Source organism: Chlorocebus sabaeus, chromosome 3 (genome assembly GCF_047675955.1).
Source record: "Chlorocebus sabaeus isolate Y175 chromosome 3, mChlSab1.0.hap1, whole genome shotgun sequence".
NCBI classification, from domain to species: domain Eukaryota; kingdom Metazoa; phylum Chordata; class Mammalia; order Primates; family Cercopithecidae; genus Chlorocebus; species Chlorocebus sabaeus.
The window spans coordinates 13,097,174-13,113,999 of record NC_132906.1 but is presented as its reverse complement, the minus strand read 5'-3'; the positions used below and the strand labels follow the sequence as shown (position 1 = coordinate 13,113,999).

The window sequence follows — 16,826 nt, the reverse complement described above, 5'->3', positions numbered from 1 at the left end:
TGAGAATTATGTATAGCTCTAGGAGGCCCACTAAATAGCCCTGGAGACGAGGGAGTTATATATATATATATTGTTGTCTATCATTCGATAACAAATTCAAAAACTTAGTGTCTTAAAATCATTTGTTGTATTTCACGGTTTCTGGATCAGAGATGTGAGCAGGACTCAGTGCGGATCAGAGATGTGAGCAGGACTCAGTGCGTGATTCCTCTGCTCCACATGGCTCTGCAGGGTCGCCCAGTGGTCTTCAGCTGGTGGGTGGGTTTTTCTGGAGGGCTCGAGAGGGTTTATTCACAGATCTCTCACTTTAGGGGCGTGGTTGGAACCCTGGGTTCAGCCAAGACTGGCAGCCGGGGAAGCTCCACATGGCCTCTCCCGCAAGGTGGTCATGAGGTAGCTGGACTTCTGACGTGGTGGCACAACTCACGGAGACAGAGGGTGAGAGTGAGGAAATGGAAGCCACCAGTGACTTAAGGTTTAGGCTCAGAATTTGGCACAGTGTTAACATTTGCCATATTTTATTGCCAATTTTATTTTGATGTGATTCTTCTATGTGTACATTCCAATTGGCCCCAAATAGTATTGTTTTATGTGGTTACATAGTTTACACAAATGGTATGCTGTATGTGTTATTCAGGAACTTGTTATTTTTGCACCGTGTGTTATTATTTTGGTATATACCTGTGTTCATATAAACAGATCAACTGTGTTCATTTTAATACATTCTTAATTGCTTTATAGTCTTCCATTACTTAATTATACTAAAGCATATTTAACTATTCAATTGAAGATAGATAATTGTTTCCAGTTTGGGGATTTTACAAAGTTTGCTTCAAAATGTATCCTTCTACATACATTCACTTATACTTGAATGGGAGTTCTGAGGTACACATACCCAGAAATAGTCTGATATTGCCAATAAGAATGAAAACTTTCAGTTCGGAGGTATTAAGGTGGAGCTGGCATTATTGAGTTGGTTTATTCAAGACTCAATAAGGTTGTCAAGGAATCATTCCCTTTCATCTTCCACCCAGTCATCCTGGGTGTAGCTTCTTCTCAGGTTAGTAGTGGAATGATTAAAACATTTGCAAATGTGATATCCAAATAAAAGTGCCCACAAGAAGAGGGAAGGCTGTTTTTCCTAGGACAATCCCTTAGGAATTATAATCTTTCTGCATAATACTCCCAGAAGACCTCCCCTTATAATTTACTAGCTGAAATTGTGTCACCGCCAATGGCAATAATCATTTTAGAAAAAAATCAACTCCATTCTTAGAACTGGAAGTTATATCTTCTTCCACTGAAACACATGACTGTACTGGGGAAGGAGTGGCTAGGCAAACAAAATCAACTTTCTATAAAAAAAGGTATGGTATTGAGATAGGATACTAGTAGGCATCCAACAATGTCCACTGCTCAAATGTCCTGGCTTTACTAGGCATTGCCAAATTGTACTTCAAAGTATAGATACCAATTTAAACTCCCACTCCTAATATCTGAGAGTCCCTATCAAACATCCTCACCAGCACTTGGTATATTTAGGTATCACATTATTGCCAGTTTATAAAGTATGAAATGTTTCATTATTGCTTTACTTTTCTTGATTACTTTTCATGGTTTTGGAGGTTCCCTTTTTTCTGATGAGTTTTTTTTTCTTTTTTTTCATTCCATTTGGCCACTTTTCCATCTAGTAGTCTTTTTTTTTGTAGCGATATGTAGGAAACTTTTATATTTCTGTATACTATTCCTTTGTCAATATAGATTACAAGTATCTTCCCTCAATCTGTTTTTTCTCTTTTAACCTTGTTTATGTAAATAAGAAATTCCAAAGTTGTTGGAGACCAAGGTTAGCGAGGAAGAGAAAAGCGTAATAGGTATAGTAGGATCCAGGAACATCAAATTTTAAATGTTTGAAAGTGGGTCATTCTGTGTACAGTAGAAGACCAAAACTTGGGAAGTAAGGTGCTGAGATAGAAAGGAGAATTATATGGGATGGTCAGTGAACTGTGACTGGGTATCTAATTTGCTGAGCACCTACAATGTGCCAGTTTCTGTCTTAAGTGCTTTAGACTTATTAGTCAACTTAACCTTTGCAACAATTCTGTGAGATGAGTGCTGTTATTACATCCCAGATCTGCAGATAAGGAAACTGAGGCATAGAGTAATGTGGTAACAGGCACAGAGAGAGTAGATAATGTTTTCCAAGTCACCCTGTAGGTAAGAGGTTGATTATACTTTCAACTTCTTAAGCTGGTTCCAAAGCCTATGTTCTCAGCTTCTGTTTGTACAGTCTCTCATGTCTCATGTTTGCTGTTATGTTGGTAAGATTTGGGAGAAACACAGAAAGAGCTGTCAAAGGCTTCTCCTGTATATAAGCAGTTGACAATGTGAATTTAGTTGTTTTTTTAAAGAATTTATGTTCTCAGGTTAAAATATTTTGGAAAAATAAGCATGTGAAATCCAAAGTTCTTTGATTCAAAACCAGTTACTTTTCCCCCTTTCACCCTCCCTCCCTCCCTCTCTCCTTTCCTTCTTTGCTGTGTTCACACTATTTAAATATGCTTTACAAGTTTTCAATATTAAACTCTATTTTCATCGCCATTTTGCCTAGTATCATAAGCACAATTCATTAGCAACCTCAGATGTGAACACAGCCAATCGACTGAAGTAATCATGAAATAGATAATTCTTTGTTTAAGTATGACATTCTGTCCTTTCATCTTTAGGTCTTTCACTACTCTCCTCATTTGGATTCAGAAAAGTGAAGGAAACATTAAAAGCCTCTGAGTTTTCAATGTCTCCTGTAAACAGCATTCCCTCTTCATATAATAAAGGAATATTTTTTCATTTTTACCATTATCCTCCAATGAAAAACAATATGATATTTTTAGATCTAAAACCCCAAAATCACCATAAAGAGAATGAGATTTGAAACTAATGACTAGGCAATGGCAGCCTCCTTCAGCCTGAGAGCTGGAGTAAGCAGAGACAGCAAGACTCAGAAGGCCAGGGACATCAGACGGGTTTGGCTTTTCTACGTTCAGAATCACAATTGTCACTGTCACTCACTGGTCTTTACACACATTCTCAGTCTGAGTGAAAAATTGCCACATAGGGGTAAAGCGAAGAAAAGCAGCTGTTTCACTTGTATCAGGAAGGTGTATGTTATTCTCAATTAAGAGACACCAGGAATTACTTTCAAATGCCCCTTCTCCAATATATTTGAAAGGACTCTCAGGAGGTCAAGTCCACTGATGAGGATAATGATCTTGCCAACCTGAGCCATGTCCCTCGGTTCCAGTGCTAGAGGACTGTTTTCAAACTCTAACAGAGTGGGAGTAATTAATCAGGAAGATTTGAACTAGACATCTTCCCCTGGGATAACTAAACAAAAATAGAGGATAATGAGGCTGAATTAGTTTTGTTGTGGGGAACAATTGTAATATCTTCTATCACTCATTGTCAAAATATTCCCATTATGTAAAGAAGTATGTGATTTGCTTCTATCAGATAATTGCTTAGTTGTTCTGTTGTCTTTTTCTTCTCCTCTAAACAGATTTTAAATTTTGTGAAGGACAAGGATTATGGTTTATATTCTATTTCATTTCTATACACACCACTACTTCCTTCTACCTGTTCTTCCCACTGTCAAGAAAAATTGCCCCTTCTGCTTTCTATAACCCAGACTTCCCTTTGAACTAAGTCTGAGTGCAGACAGACTCCATCAAGAACAGACTGATAATTACTCCCCAGGCATTGTTTAGTAAATGATTATCAGAATTGGCCCCCTGATATTTTAGTGCACTATTGACTTATTTCTAACTTCAGAAGTTAAAACCAAAATGCAATTCTCCAGAAAAACTTAACACACATACAGACACACCCCCCACCCCCCACCGACACACACACACATGGATGCACACAGAAAGAGAAGATAGTAAAGTCCTGAAATAATTCAGTTCACTTTAAGAGTTTGTTAAACCTTTTGTGTGTGATAGACATTGTGCTAGGGGCTGTCAATGATACAGAATTTGAATTACACCTGGTTCGAACCTGTAGGAATCCACCCTCTGGTAAAGAAGACAGACAGGGACATAAACAACTCCAAGATGAGACAGTCTGTAATAAACACAACCCTGGAAAAATGAATAAAACATAAGACTGTCAATTATATACATAATTGCAGAGTTATTAAATCACTATGTCTACATAGTAAGCTATATAAATAGGCATTTCAACTAGACCATCCCTCTTTCTACACGTAGGAGTCAACACAGATCTATGTACTGGTTGGCTTTTCTTCTAAAATTATCACCTTGAAATGTGGTTTTATTTGTCTGTTTGTTTGTGCGATGTAGTCAAGATGAGTTATGTAATGTGGTTTTCTAAGTTGATTTGAAAATTGTACTATCTTTCCTGCTAAATTAGCACCTCTCTTTTAGAATGTCTTTGTTGCTCGTTTTTCATTCTCAATACTTCCTCAATTCTCTCTGCTATTTTCAGTTTTTATATCCGTTTCTTCCCTTCATTCTATTGTTCCATTTCCTTCTTGTCCACTGTATCCTGTACCGGTAGTATTATTGCAGACACAATTCTTTAAAATTATTATCCAAATGATGGGAAAGGTAATTTTCTTTTGAAGAGGAAAATATTACCAAGAGGACAATAATCTCCATCAAAATAACACCTACCATTCCGGAGAGTGCTAGTTCTTAGAAGCAGGAGCAAGTGCATATTTTCCTTTTGAGCTTTCCATGGCTCCATTAACAACTGCTGGTCTTTCGGTATACTGAACAGTTGGCTAAGACAAGAGCAGACACATGAACTAACTACTTTGGACCAGTGGAATTTTGGGCACGTGGTAGAAACCAAAACGTACTCACTGATTGATAACTGAACTCTTCTGGTAAGAGAAACATAGTAAAAGTATGTAAGCACCCACTATTTCAGATTGTAGTCAATTACCTAATACCTTATTTATATGTAGTTTCTTATTTGATCCCAATTGCAAGGCTGTGAGACAGTCTAGGTCTGGAATTTCTGCTTTTCACAGAGAAACAGGCTGAGGTCCAACAACATAAAGTGATACGATGGCTGTCTCTGAGCAACTGGCACAAGGGTCCTGGTCCTTGGACTAAAACCCATTGCTGTTTAAACCTAACATTTAAACGTCAATTTTTTTTTTTTTTTTTTTTTTTTTTTTGAGATGGAGTCTGGCTCTGTTGCCCAGGCTGGAGTGCAGTGGCCGGATCTCAGCTCACTGCAAGCTCCGCCTCCCGGGTCCACGCCATTCTCCTGCCTCAGCCTCCCGAGTAGCTGGAACTACAGGCGCCCGCCACCTCGCCCGGCTAATTTTTTGTCTTTTTAGTAGAGACGGGGTTTTACCGTGTTAGCCAAGATGGACTCAATCTCCTGACCTCATGATCTGCCCTCCTCGGCCTCCCAAAGTGCTGGGATTACAGGCGTGAGACACCACGCCCGGCCCCCCACATCAGTTCTAATGTTTAGAACTTGAGGGAGACACGTTGTAGTCGTTTAAAAAACAATTTTTTTTAATTTGGTTACATTGACATATATATTTATGAATTACATGCGATATTTTGATATAGGCATGCAATGTGTAATAATCATGAAGCGGCATCACTGTCTAGGGTAAATATCCAGGCTTTATCATCTCATGCCAAGAGGATTAATGGCATGGACACGTGGGTGGAATGGAAAGTTTAATAGGAAGAATAAAGGAGAGAAGAGAGCAGCTCTTTCGCTTTTGCCAGAGATAGGAGTCCGAAAAAGGGAAAAGTGGCAGACTGCAGCCTATTTTATAGGCAGGCTTGAGGACATGATGTCTGATTTATGTAGGGCTCACAGACTGGTTTGACCAGGCGTGACGTTTACATAATGCCCGGGGAAGGCTGTTCTCCCTACTCTGATCTTATCATACAAATGGGCTTTCCACTTGTCTGCTCCCTACTGTACACGTGGCTAGCCAAAAGAGAAGGTGAAGCCACCATTGTGAACATGCCTACCCCCTGGTAGTATATTCCTATGGGCACAACTGCTGGTATTAACCCATGCAAACTTCCCGTTTGCTTGTTTATGTCTGAAGCTCGATTTCACAGGATGTTCTTTGTTAGAAAAGAAAATAATTTTGGAGCTGCTTTTCATTAAAAGGAAAACCTTACTGAGGACTTCCGTACCCTTACTATCTGCCTAAGTAATTTCTTTTTAACTCCTATATCAATCACATCAGGGTAAATAGGGTATTCATCACCTCAAGCATTTATCCTTTGTGTTTAAAACTATTCAATTATACTCCTCTTGCTATTTTTAAATGTGCAATTAAATTATTTTTTACTGTAGTCACCCTGTTATGCCAGCAAACATTAGATCCCATTTATTCTATTTTTTTGTACCCCTTAACCACCCTCCCTTTCCTCACAACCCACTCACCCTTCCCAGCCTCTGGTAGTTATCCTCCTACTCTCTATCTCTGTGAATTCAATTGTTTTAATTTTTAGCTCCCACAGATAAGTGAGAACATGCAATGTCTGTCCTTCTGTGCCTTATTTCACTTAACATAATGATTTCCATTTCCAACCATGTTGTTGCAAACGACAGCCTCCCATTCTTTTTATGGCCGAATAGCACTCCATTGTATATTCATTCATCTGTTGATGAACACTTAGAATGCTTACAAATCTTGGCTATTGTGAACAGTCTTTGATATCTGATTTCCTTTCTTTCAGGTTTACACCTAGCAGAGGGATTGCTGGATCATATGGTACCTCTATTTTTAGCTTTTTGAGGACCCTCTAAACTGTTCCTCAAGGTGACTGTAGTAATTTACATTCCCACCAACAGTATCCAAGCGTTCCCCTTTCTCCACATCCTTGCCAACATTTGTTATTGTCTGTCTTTTGGATAAATGCCATTTTAACTGGGGTGAGGCGATATCTCACTGTAGTTTGGATTGCAATTCTATGATGATCAATGATGTTGAGCATCTTTTCGTATACCTTTTGCTGTTTGTATGGCTTCTTCGAGCAATGCCTATTCAAGTACTTGCCCGTGTTTTAATTACATTATTAGATTTTTTTCCTATAGAGTTGTTGGAGCTCCTTATGTATTCTGGTTATTAAACCTTTGTCTTATAGGTAGTTGCAAATATTTTTCCCACTCTCTGGGTTGTTTTTTCACTTTGTTGATTGTTTCTTTTGCTGTGCAGAAGCTTTTGAACTTGATGTGATTCCATTTGTCCATTTCTGCTTTGTTTTTGGTTGTAGTTGTTGTTGTTGTTTTGTCTGTGCCTGTCAGGTATTGCCCAAGAAGTCTTTGCCCATTCCAATGTCCTGGAGAGTTTCCACAATGTATTCTTGTGGTAGTTTCATAGTTTAAGGTCTTAGATTTAAGTATTTAGTCCATTTTGATTTGATTTTTGTGTAAGGTGAGAGATGCGTATCTAGTTTCCTTCTTCTGTATATGGATATCCAGTTTTCCCAACACCATTTTTTGTAGAGACTGTCCTTTCCCCAATGTATATTCTTAGAATCTTTGTCAAAAATAAGTTCACTGTAGATGTATGACTTTATTTATGTGCTCTGTATTCTGTTCTACTGGTCTGTGTATCTGTTTTTATGCCAGTACCATGTTATTATGCTTACTATAGCTCTGTAGTATAATTTCAAGTCAGGTAATGTGATTCCTCCAGTTTTGTTCTTCCTGCTTAGGATAGCTTTGGCTATTCTGAGTCTTTTGTAGTTCCATGTAAATTTTAGGATTTTGTTTTTGTGAAGAATGTCATTGGCATTTTGATAGGAATTGTATTAAACCTATAGATTGCTTTGGGTAGTGTGGACATTCTAACAATATTGATTCTTCCAATCCATGAACATGGAATGTTTTTCCATTTTTGTGTTTCCTCTTTGATTTCTTGCATCAGTGTTATATGGTTTTCACTGTGCAGATATTTCACTTCTTTTGTTAATTTCCAAGTATTTCATTTTATTTGCAGCTATGATAAATGGAGTTACTGTCTTAATTTCTTTTTCAGATTGTTCACTGTTAGCATATAAAAATGCTACTAACTTTCATATGTTGATTTTGTGTCCTGTAATTTTACAAATTGTCAGTTCTAATAGTTTCGGGTTTTTTGGTGGAGTCTTTTAGTTTTTCCATATATGAGATCATATCATCTGCAAACAAGGATAATTTGAATTCCTCCTTTCCAGTTTGGATGCCCTTTATTTTTTTCTCTTGTCTGATTGCTCTAGCTGGAGCTTCCAGTACCATATGGAATAATTATGGTGACAGACGGCATCTTTGTTGTGTTCCAGATCTTAGAGAAAAGGCCTTTAGTTGTCCCCCATTCAGTATGATGCTAGCTGTGTGTCATGGGACACACAAAAGTTGTATATGACTTTTGTTATGTTAGGTATGTTCCCTCAATACCAGTTTTTCAGGATTTTTATCGTGAAGGGATGTTGAACTTTATCAAATGCTCTTTCAATATTAATTGAAATGGTCATATGGTTTTTGTCTTTCATTCTGTTAATATGATGTATCATATTGATTGATTTGCATAAGTTGTAACTTTCTTGCATCCCTGGGATAAATCCCACTTGGTCATGATGAATGATCTTTTTAATGTGTTGTTGAATTCAGTCTGCTAGTATTCTTCAGAGAATTTTTACATCAATATTCATCCATGATATTGGCCTGTAGTTCTTCTTTATTCATGTGTATTTGTCTGGTTTTGGTATCAGGGTGATAGAGGCCTCGTAGAATAACTTTGGAAGTATTCCCTCTTCCACCACTTTTAGGAATAGTTTCAATAGAATTGGTGTTTGTTCTTTTTAAATGTTTGGTCATTTAAAGTCAGCTCATAGGCTTTTTTGTTTTTGTTTTTGTTTTAATTACTGGAAGTCTTTTGATTGGAATTTAGATCTTGTTACTTGTTATTGGTCTGTTCATGTTTTGAATTTCTTCCTGGTTTAATCTTGGTATGTGTCTAGGAATTTGTAGATTTCTTCCAGATCTTCAAATTATTGTCAGATAGTAGCCATAGTAGCCCCTAATGATCCTGTGAATTTCTGTGCTATCTGTTGTAATGTTTCCTTTTTACCTAGGATTTTATTTATTTGAATCTTCTTTCTCTTTTTCTGAGTTAGTCTGGCTAAAGGTTTATCAGTTTTATTTAGTTTAAAAAAAAAAACAAACAAATTTTTAATTGCTCTCTTCATTTCTATTTCATTTATTTCTTCTCTGATCTTTATTATTTATTTTATTCTAGTAATGTTGAGTTTGGTTTGCTCTTGCTTTTCTAGCTCTTTAAGATGCATCATTAGGTTGTTTGGGTGTTTGATGATTAAATGCTTTGAGATACTCTGGGTTAAATTTGCTTGATGTTCTGTAACCTTCTTGTACTTGGATCTTCATACTGTTCTTTAGGTTTAAGAAGTTCTCTGTTATTATTCCTTTGAATAAACTTTCTACCCCTATCTCTTTCTCTATCTCCTGTTTCAGGGTGATAACTCTTAGGTTTTCCCTTTGAGGTTATTTTCTTGATCCTATGGGTGTGCTTCATTGTTTTTTATTCTTTTTTTCTTTGGTTTCCTGACTGTGTATTTCAAAATAAACTGTCTTTACACTAATTCTTCTGTTTGATCAATTCTGTTTTTGAAAGATTCTGATGTCTTCAATATGTCAATTGCATTTTTCAGTTCCAGAATTTTTGCTTGATTCTTTTTAATTATTTCCATGCCTTTGTTACATTTATCTCATAGAATTATAAACTTTTTATCTGTGTTATCTTGAATTTCTTTGAGTTTCCTCAAAACAGCTATTTTGAATTCCTGTTTGAAAGTTCACATACCTCTGTTTCTTCAGGATTGGTCCCTGCTGCCTTATTTCATTCATTTTGTGAGGTCATGTTTTCTTGAATGGCCTTGATACTTGTGCATGTTCTTTTGTGTCTAGGCATTGAAGACTTAGGTACTTATCATAGTCTTCACAGTCTAGGCTTGTTTGTTCCTGCCCTTCTTAGGAAGGTTTTCCAGGTCTTTGATCTAAGGTGCATCTGCATTAAGGGGCACCTCAAGCCCAGTAACCTGTGGTTCCTGCAGACTTGTAGAGGTACTGCCTTATGATCTTAGACATAATCTGGGAGAATTCTTTATATTACTATGCAGAGAATCATGTTCTCTTTCCTTACTTTATCCCACAAAAATGGAGTCCCTCTCCACGTTCTGAGCCACCTGGAGCTTTGGGTTAAGAAATATAAGCACCCCTGTGGATACAACCACTATGACTGCACTGAGTCAGACCTGAAGCCAGCACAACACTGGGTCTCACCCAAGGCCTGTTGTAACCACTCCCTGGCTATCAACTGTGTTTGCTCAAGGCTCTGGGGTTCCACAATCAGCAGATAGTGAAGTCTGACAATCCTGTGTCCTTCTTTCCAGATGGCAAGTTACCCCAGGCTCTGGGCGTGTCCTGAGGTGCCATCCAGGAGCCAGGGACCAGAGTCAAAAACCTTAGAAATTTACCTGGTGTTCTATTGTACTGTGGCTAAGCTGGCACACAAACCCCAAGATGTGGTCCTTCTCACTCTTTCATCCCCTTTCCAAAGCTAGAGGAGACTCACCCCATGGCTGCTGCCCATGACAGGCACATAGAATGCTGCCAAGCAACCTCCATTGTTCCCTTAAGACTCAAGGGCTCTTAAATCAGGTTGGCATATTCAGTTGATTACTGATTAGTGCATTTGTGTGAGTAAATTATTCAAGGTTGGTGAAAGAAACATGTGAAAGAATTAGAGACAACAGTACTCAATGCTCTTACAGAACTGGGAGTACTGCGTATTCCCTCCAGTCAGTTGGAAAAACTTCATGATTCATACGGTATTGGTAGAGTGCACAAAAGAGTTTTGCTTTAGTATTGGAGGATAATTATATCTAGGCTCACTAATGCCTGTAACAAATATTACAAATTAGACCCAAAGGGATCGAATGATTTCAAAGTAACTTAATATATTCTAGTACAAAAGTGAAGATTATTCATAATGTGTGGTCTTTTATGTCTGGCTTCTCTCACTTAGCATAATGTCTTTTTTTTTTTTTTGAGATGGAGGTCTCACTTTGTCATCCAGGCTACAGTGCAATGGTGCGATCTCAGCTCATGGCAACCTTCGTCTCCTGGGTTCAAGGGATTCTCTCACCTCTGCCTCCTGAGTAGCTGGGACTACAGGCACATGCCAACATGCCCAGCTAATTTTTCTATTTTTAGTAGAAATGGGGTTTCACCATGTTGGCCAGGCTGGTCTCGAATTCCTGACCTGAAGTGATCCATGCACCTCGGCCTCCCAAAGTGCTGGGATTACAGGTGTGAGCGACCATGCCCAGCCAGCATAATGTTCTTAAGGTTCACCCATATAGTATTATGTATTGATACTTCATCCCCTTTCATAGCCAAGTATTATTCCATTGTATGAATAGACCACATTGGTGTATCTACTACCAGTTGAGGGATATATGGTTTGTTTCTACCTTTTGGTCATTATGGATAATATAGCTATGAACATTTATGTACACATTTTGGGTGGATGTATGTTTTCATTACTTTTGGATGTATTCCTGGGAGTGGAATTGTTGGGTTAAATGGTATGTTTAACTTTTTAAGATACTGCCAGACTGTTTTTCAAAGTGGCTGCACCATTTTACATTCCCTCTGGCAGTGTATTAGGGTTCTGACTTCACCATATCCTCACCAACACTTCTCATTATCTCTATGTTATGATAGCTGTCCTAGTGGGTAAGAAATGGCATCTCATTGTGGTTTTTACTTGCATTTCCCTTGACTAATGATGTTTAGAATCTTTTCATGTGCTTGTTAGCCTTTTGTATGTCTTCTTTGGAGAAATATCTACACAGATCTCTTTTAATTTGGTTATTTGTCTTTTTATTATTAACATGTGAGCCCATTGACTCTTTGATCCATAACTAAGGATTGTCAGAAGGGCCATTGGAATTCTATTGGAGCTATTCTTTGTTATTCATTTAGTAAATAAAAAACCATTTCAATATCCCTGAGGAAATCATAGAGATTAGGACCATCATCAAATACTGGAAAGATGCACAGGTATAGAATCTTACTGTATTTCCATTTAATTGTCTAGTATGAATAGTACAAAATAGGTGAATCTAGTAGTATAACACTGGACCACTTAAATGAGTGTACCTCCAATTGGATTGGACATTATTGATATGGTTATAATTGTTGAACACCTGATATACAACCTTTGATCTTGTTTATTCTTTTTACTTTGCTCCAATAAGCAGGGAACAACAGAAATTTGCTTTCATTTGAAGGATGTTTAACTCAGGGACATGTGAACCTCCTAGTTTTGGACTTCAGTTAAGTCAATATGGACCTTGGCTTTCTCAGTCTAGCATTTTGATGACATCATGCTAATAGGTCTTGGAAAGCAAGTATTTTTAGTACACTGGATGCCTTGGCAATAAGGTAAGAAATAATTTCTTCGTGAAATTTGTGGCATTCCAGTAGCCAGGGACATTTTGGAATATCTCTTCCAAAATGAAAACAATCAACTGTGCTCTATATCAAGAAGTTAGGTGGCCTTACTTGGATTTTGGAAGCAATATGAACTATATTTGTATTTGATGTTCAAGGCATTTTCTGGGAAACAAAAGTTCTTCTGTTTTAAGAGTCTAGAGCAAGAGAAAATTTTCAACAGGTCTAGACTATGGTATTCAACTTTTATGACCCTGTAGGTTCAGTGTTGTTTGAAGTGTTTGTGCCAGATTGTGATGCTGTGTATAGCCTGTGGCAAGCCTCTACAGGGAAGTCACAGAAGACTCATATTTTTAGAACAAAGCTATGGCCTTTTGCAAGTATGTAATATTGTCTCAAGAAACAGTTCCTAACTCGTGGTGAATTTTAGTCAGCATGCAAATCTGGACTTCACTGGTTTAGATATTTTAGTCCCAAAGCAAAGACTGCTTTTAACAGGAAACATAGCCATGATACTATTGAATTAGGAAGTTGAGAATACTTCTTGGCCATTTGTGTCCATGATCCATCAGAAATTAAATTGATATTTTAATACTCAAAGAACACTGGCCATCTAACGTTCTTGCCAAATGCAGGGGCAATGTGGTAAGGCAGGATGGGAGTCATAAATTCAGCTCATAATAATTTCAGAAACAAAAACTATATCTACCACCCTATTCCCTTCCTTAATGTTTAATGAATATATTTATATATTTTAACCAATTTCCCTTGTCTTTCCTTTTCATTCCTTCTATTAGACACAAGAAATGTAGGTGAATATCATGATGAAGTTGGTTTGATAATTCTAGAAAGTCAGTGAATGGCCAGAAATCCTCAACTCAGAACTGAAGCAAGTAATTTATAGAAATTTGAGGAGACTTCTTACAAAGCAGAGGTAAGACAGTTCACTGAAATGTGAAGCACAGTGGCATTGTATAGGCTGTGGAGTTTTTTGTTTTGTTTTGTTTTCTAATTTTCATGTAGATTTGGGAAGAAGGGTGTAAGTGTGTATGTTAAGCAGCAAAAAGGAGTGAAGACAGTTGTCATTTGACATACAGAATTTGTAGGGGACAAATATTCCAAGCCCCTCTTCCAAATGGCACTTTGATCTCTGAGAATAATCTTTCATTGTGTGTGATCATTAAAGTGCTAGTACCCAGCTCCTGCTGCAAAGAATACTGGAGCCAACCTGTCCCATTCTCTACCTGGATAACTAAGGAATGAATATTTGATGTAGAGCTTGGGGTCACTGAATCTCAGAGAAAACTAATCAATGTTGTAAGAGATGTCTGGAGGTCATTTCACAATCGCCACAGCACAATGCCTCAGGGGCACTGTGAACCTGCTGCGTAGCTCCTTCTGTGTCTCCTGCCGTCCAGTCTTCCACAGATCCATGGGTCCTGCCTATTTCCCCAGCCTAGTCCTTTAGTCTCAAATCAATCCTGGGCACCCCAACATCCTTCCAATAAATTCTTTTAGCCTAGACAATCGAGTTATTTTTTGTTTGTTTGTTTCTTATAGCTGTGTGTACTGATTTATACAATACTCTGCTGTGTCAAGTTATTTACAGTTTTGCATTCAGATTCCTTAAGAGACAGGAGACACAATTGGATTAGACAGCCACCATTCAGCAAGAAAGATTCTAGTTGGGTACATATGTTATCATGCTCCATCCTTCAGGCCACTCACCAGCATACACATTTTGTTCTGTGGTCAAGGACTCAACCTAGTTCAATCCGTCTCTTTGGTAGAGTCACACACCATCAAGCACAACAACCTATAAAGATGTTTATGAGAAGGAGGCTGTAACTCATGAATAAGGGTCCTTCACTGAGATGCTCTGAACTTCTCAGAAAGGGTTGGTATAACCAGTTTGAACCTTGTGTGGCTTTATGGGGACAATATAAAAGCCTCTGAAGATTTTCCTCTCCATGTCAGTGAATTCCAGCTGCTAAAAAACAAACCCTCAAGTGATGGTCCCAAGAGCTTTTGCAAATATTCACCAAGGGAATCACAGTTAAAGTTCAGTCCTATTTCTCCTTACCTTCTTAATCACTACAACTTATTATGTGCAGTTTCAAGAGCTCCAGTTCCAGCCCAGGGGCTGTTGGTCACTGATTCCTGATTTTGTAGGACACTGCACAAAGGTACAAATTGTATTCTCTGGCCTGAAAAGGAATGCAGGTTTTTGAGAGGATAGCAAGCAGAGTTTTTTTGTGAACCGGGAGAGTTTAGGCATGGGAAGAAACAGACTTGTGGAATGTTAATTATAGGTGGTGATTATGACAATGGGTTGAATATTATGTTCTTTCTCAAAAGTGATGGCTCAATGTGTGATGACCAATACTGATGAAGCCTTTTTACCTTAATTGCGATTTTGTAATCTAGATTATCCTGCATGCTGCTAGTTGCCATTCACCTTCATTATAGGTTTTGCAAATTAAACAGTCACTCTGTGGTATGTGGCATAGGTGCAGAAGGCAAATACTGCTTGGGGAAAATACATTATTAAATCTACAGAGTAAGATGTTACAGGCACTGTGCCTCCAAACCACAGTCTCCATCTTCTATCCCTCCTGGGATGAATCCAGGCTCCCCCATACATTAGAAACAGAGAAACTAAAATCTAATATTTACATATTAGCATAACAAGAATAAAACGCTCATGGGCAATTTGTGAGTGTTTATTAACTGCAACCTAAAACAGTGTAACCATGGCAGTGCCTTTTCATACACAGATGACAAGATGGGATTTCTTCCCTGCCTCCTTCTTTGTTAATTCTTCCTCTCTCTATCACTGGTAAAACAGGATGGAAGCGTAATAACTCACAGGAAGCGGTCAGTGCCAGTAGGACAAAAAAATCCTCTTTGGTAGACTTCCTTGGGAAGAACTTGAAGGACTTAAAGACTGCCCCAAGCAACTAACTTTTGGGATGCAAGGTCCCACAGGGCCCCTCAGGTGCCTTTAGGAATCTCCAAAGAACTGCCTAGCAGATATTTAGGGCCCTGAAAGGAGGCAAGAGGCTTAAAAGACCAAGAAGAATGCCAAGGGAGAAGAGATAGGACAATCAAAGTGAAAAGATACTTACAGGCCCCATGTGAGGTTGATTCTGTATGAACTGATAGGTGACTTCATGCAAAAATAAAACAACAGGCCGGGCGCTGTGGCTCAAGCCTGTAATCCTAGCACTTTGGGAGGCCGAGGTGGGCGGATCACGAGGTCAGGAGATCGAGACCATCCTGGCTAACAAGGTGAAACCCCGTCTCTACTAAAAAACATAAAAATCTAGCCGGGCAAGGTGGCGGGCGCCTGTAGTCCCAGCTACTCGGGAGGCTGAGGCAGGAGAATGGCGTAAACCTGGGAGGCAGAGCTTGCAGTGAGCTGAGATCCGGTGACTGCACTCCAGCCTGGGCGACAGAGCAAGACTCTGTCTCAAAAAAAAATAAATAAATAAAAATAAAACAACAAAACATAGTAACCACTTGCAAAACAATTTTACTCTTCTCTCTGTGCTTTATTTGTGTACTTGGGGATCTCTTTTTCAGTAAAGGATGTATCTGCATGTCCTTCCAGGCACTGTGGATATAACTATAGGATTACCTGCTTCATGCTCATATTTTGTCAATTTCCTATAAGAGTTGAATACAACTTACATTGCAACGAGGCCCTGGAAGACCAGCACAGTCCCCATATACTTTCACGTTGCCGGGCATAGACAGGCACATTAGGCTACCTCTCAACAGACAGAGATACATTCTATGTAAATATCATGAATTAAGGAGAAAGGATGCACTCTGAGAAGCTACCTTCCAGGCAGCCCAGAGAATTAGAGCATTGCTTATCAACATTCAAGATACAACTGTAACTCAAGAAGTAGAATGGTCATTATGGTGGCCCCAATGCAATTCTAGTACTTGTTCCCTCAGAAGGGAGCATTTGTTGCTTTTACTCTAGGTTCATGTTAGAAACACGGCTATTCTTATTCTTAGTTTCTACTGCTTAAGTTGCTATTGATTTTGGTGGGATAAGTGGAGATGGGGAAAAGATCATATTTGAAATATACTTCAGAGCAAGATCCAGCAGGAGCTACTGAGTAAATTTCTTTGGGGACTGAGAGAAAGAAGATTAAGTAGTCATATCTCTTCCTGGTTCTCTGCCTGCCTGCTCTGTCTTCTCTCCTGCTACTTCTCCACTGAGTACTTAGCACACTGCTTTCTCTGCCTCCCTCATTATTGCACAGAACATCTATTCTTGAACC

At 38.5% G+C, this 16,826-nt stretch overlaps 1 long non-coding RNA gene across 2 annotated transcripts in view; it reads left to right on the top strand.

Moving 5' to 3' along the window:
* The window catches only part of LOC119620090 (uncharacterized), a 72,196-nt gene that overhangs the window by 34,982 nt on the left and 20,388 nt on the right, over positions 1-16,826 (top strand). For both annotated transcript variants that reach the window (XR_012091889.1, XR_012091888.1), the window contains exon 5: positions 13,326-13,462. This is a non-coding gene — a long non-coding RNA (uncharacterized lncRNA). The remainder of the gene's footprint in view (positions 1-13,325; positions 13,463-16,826) is intronic.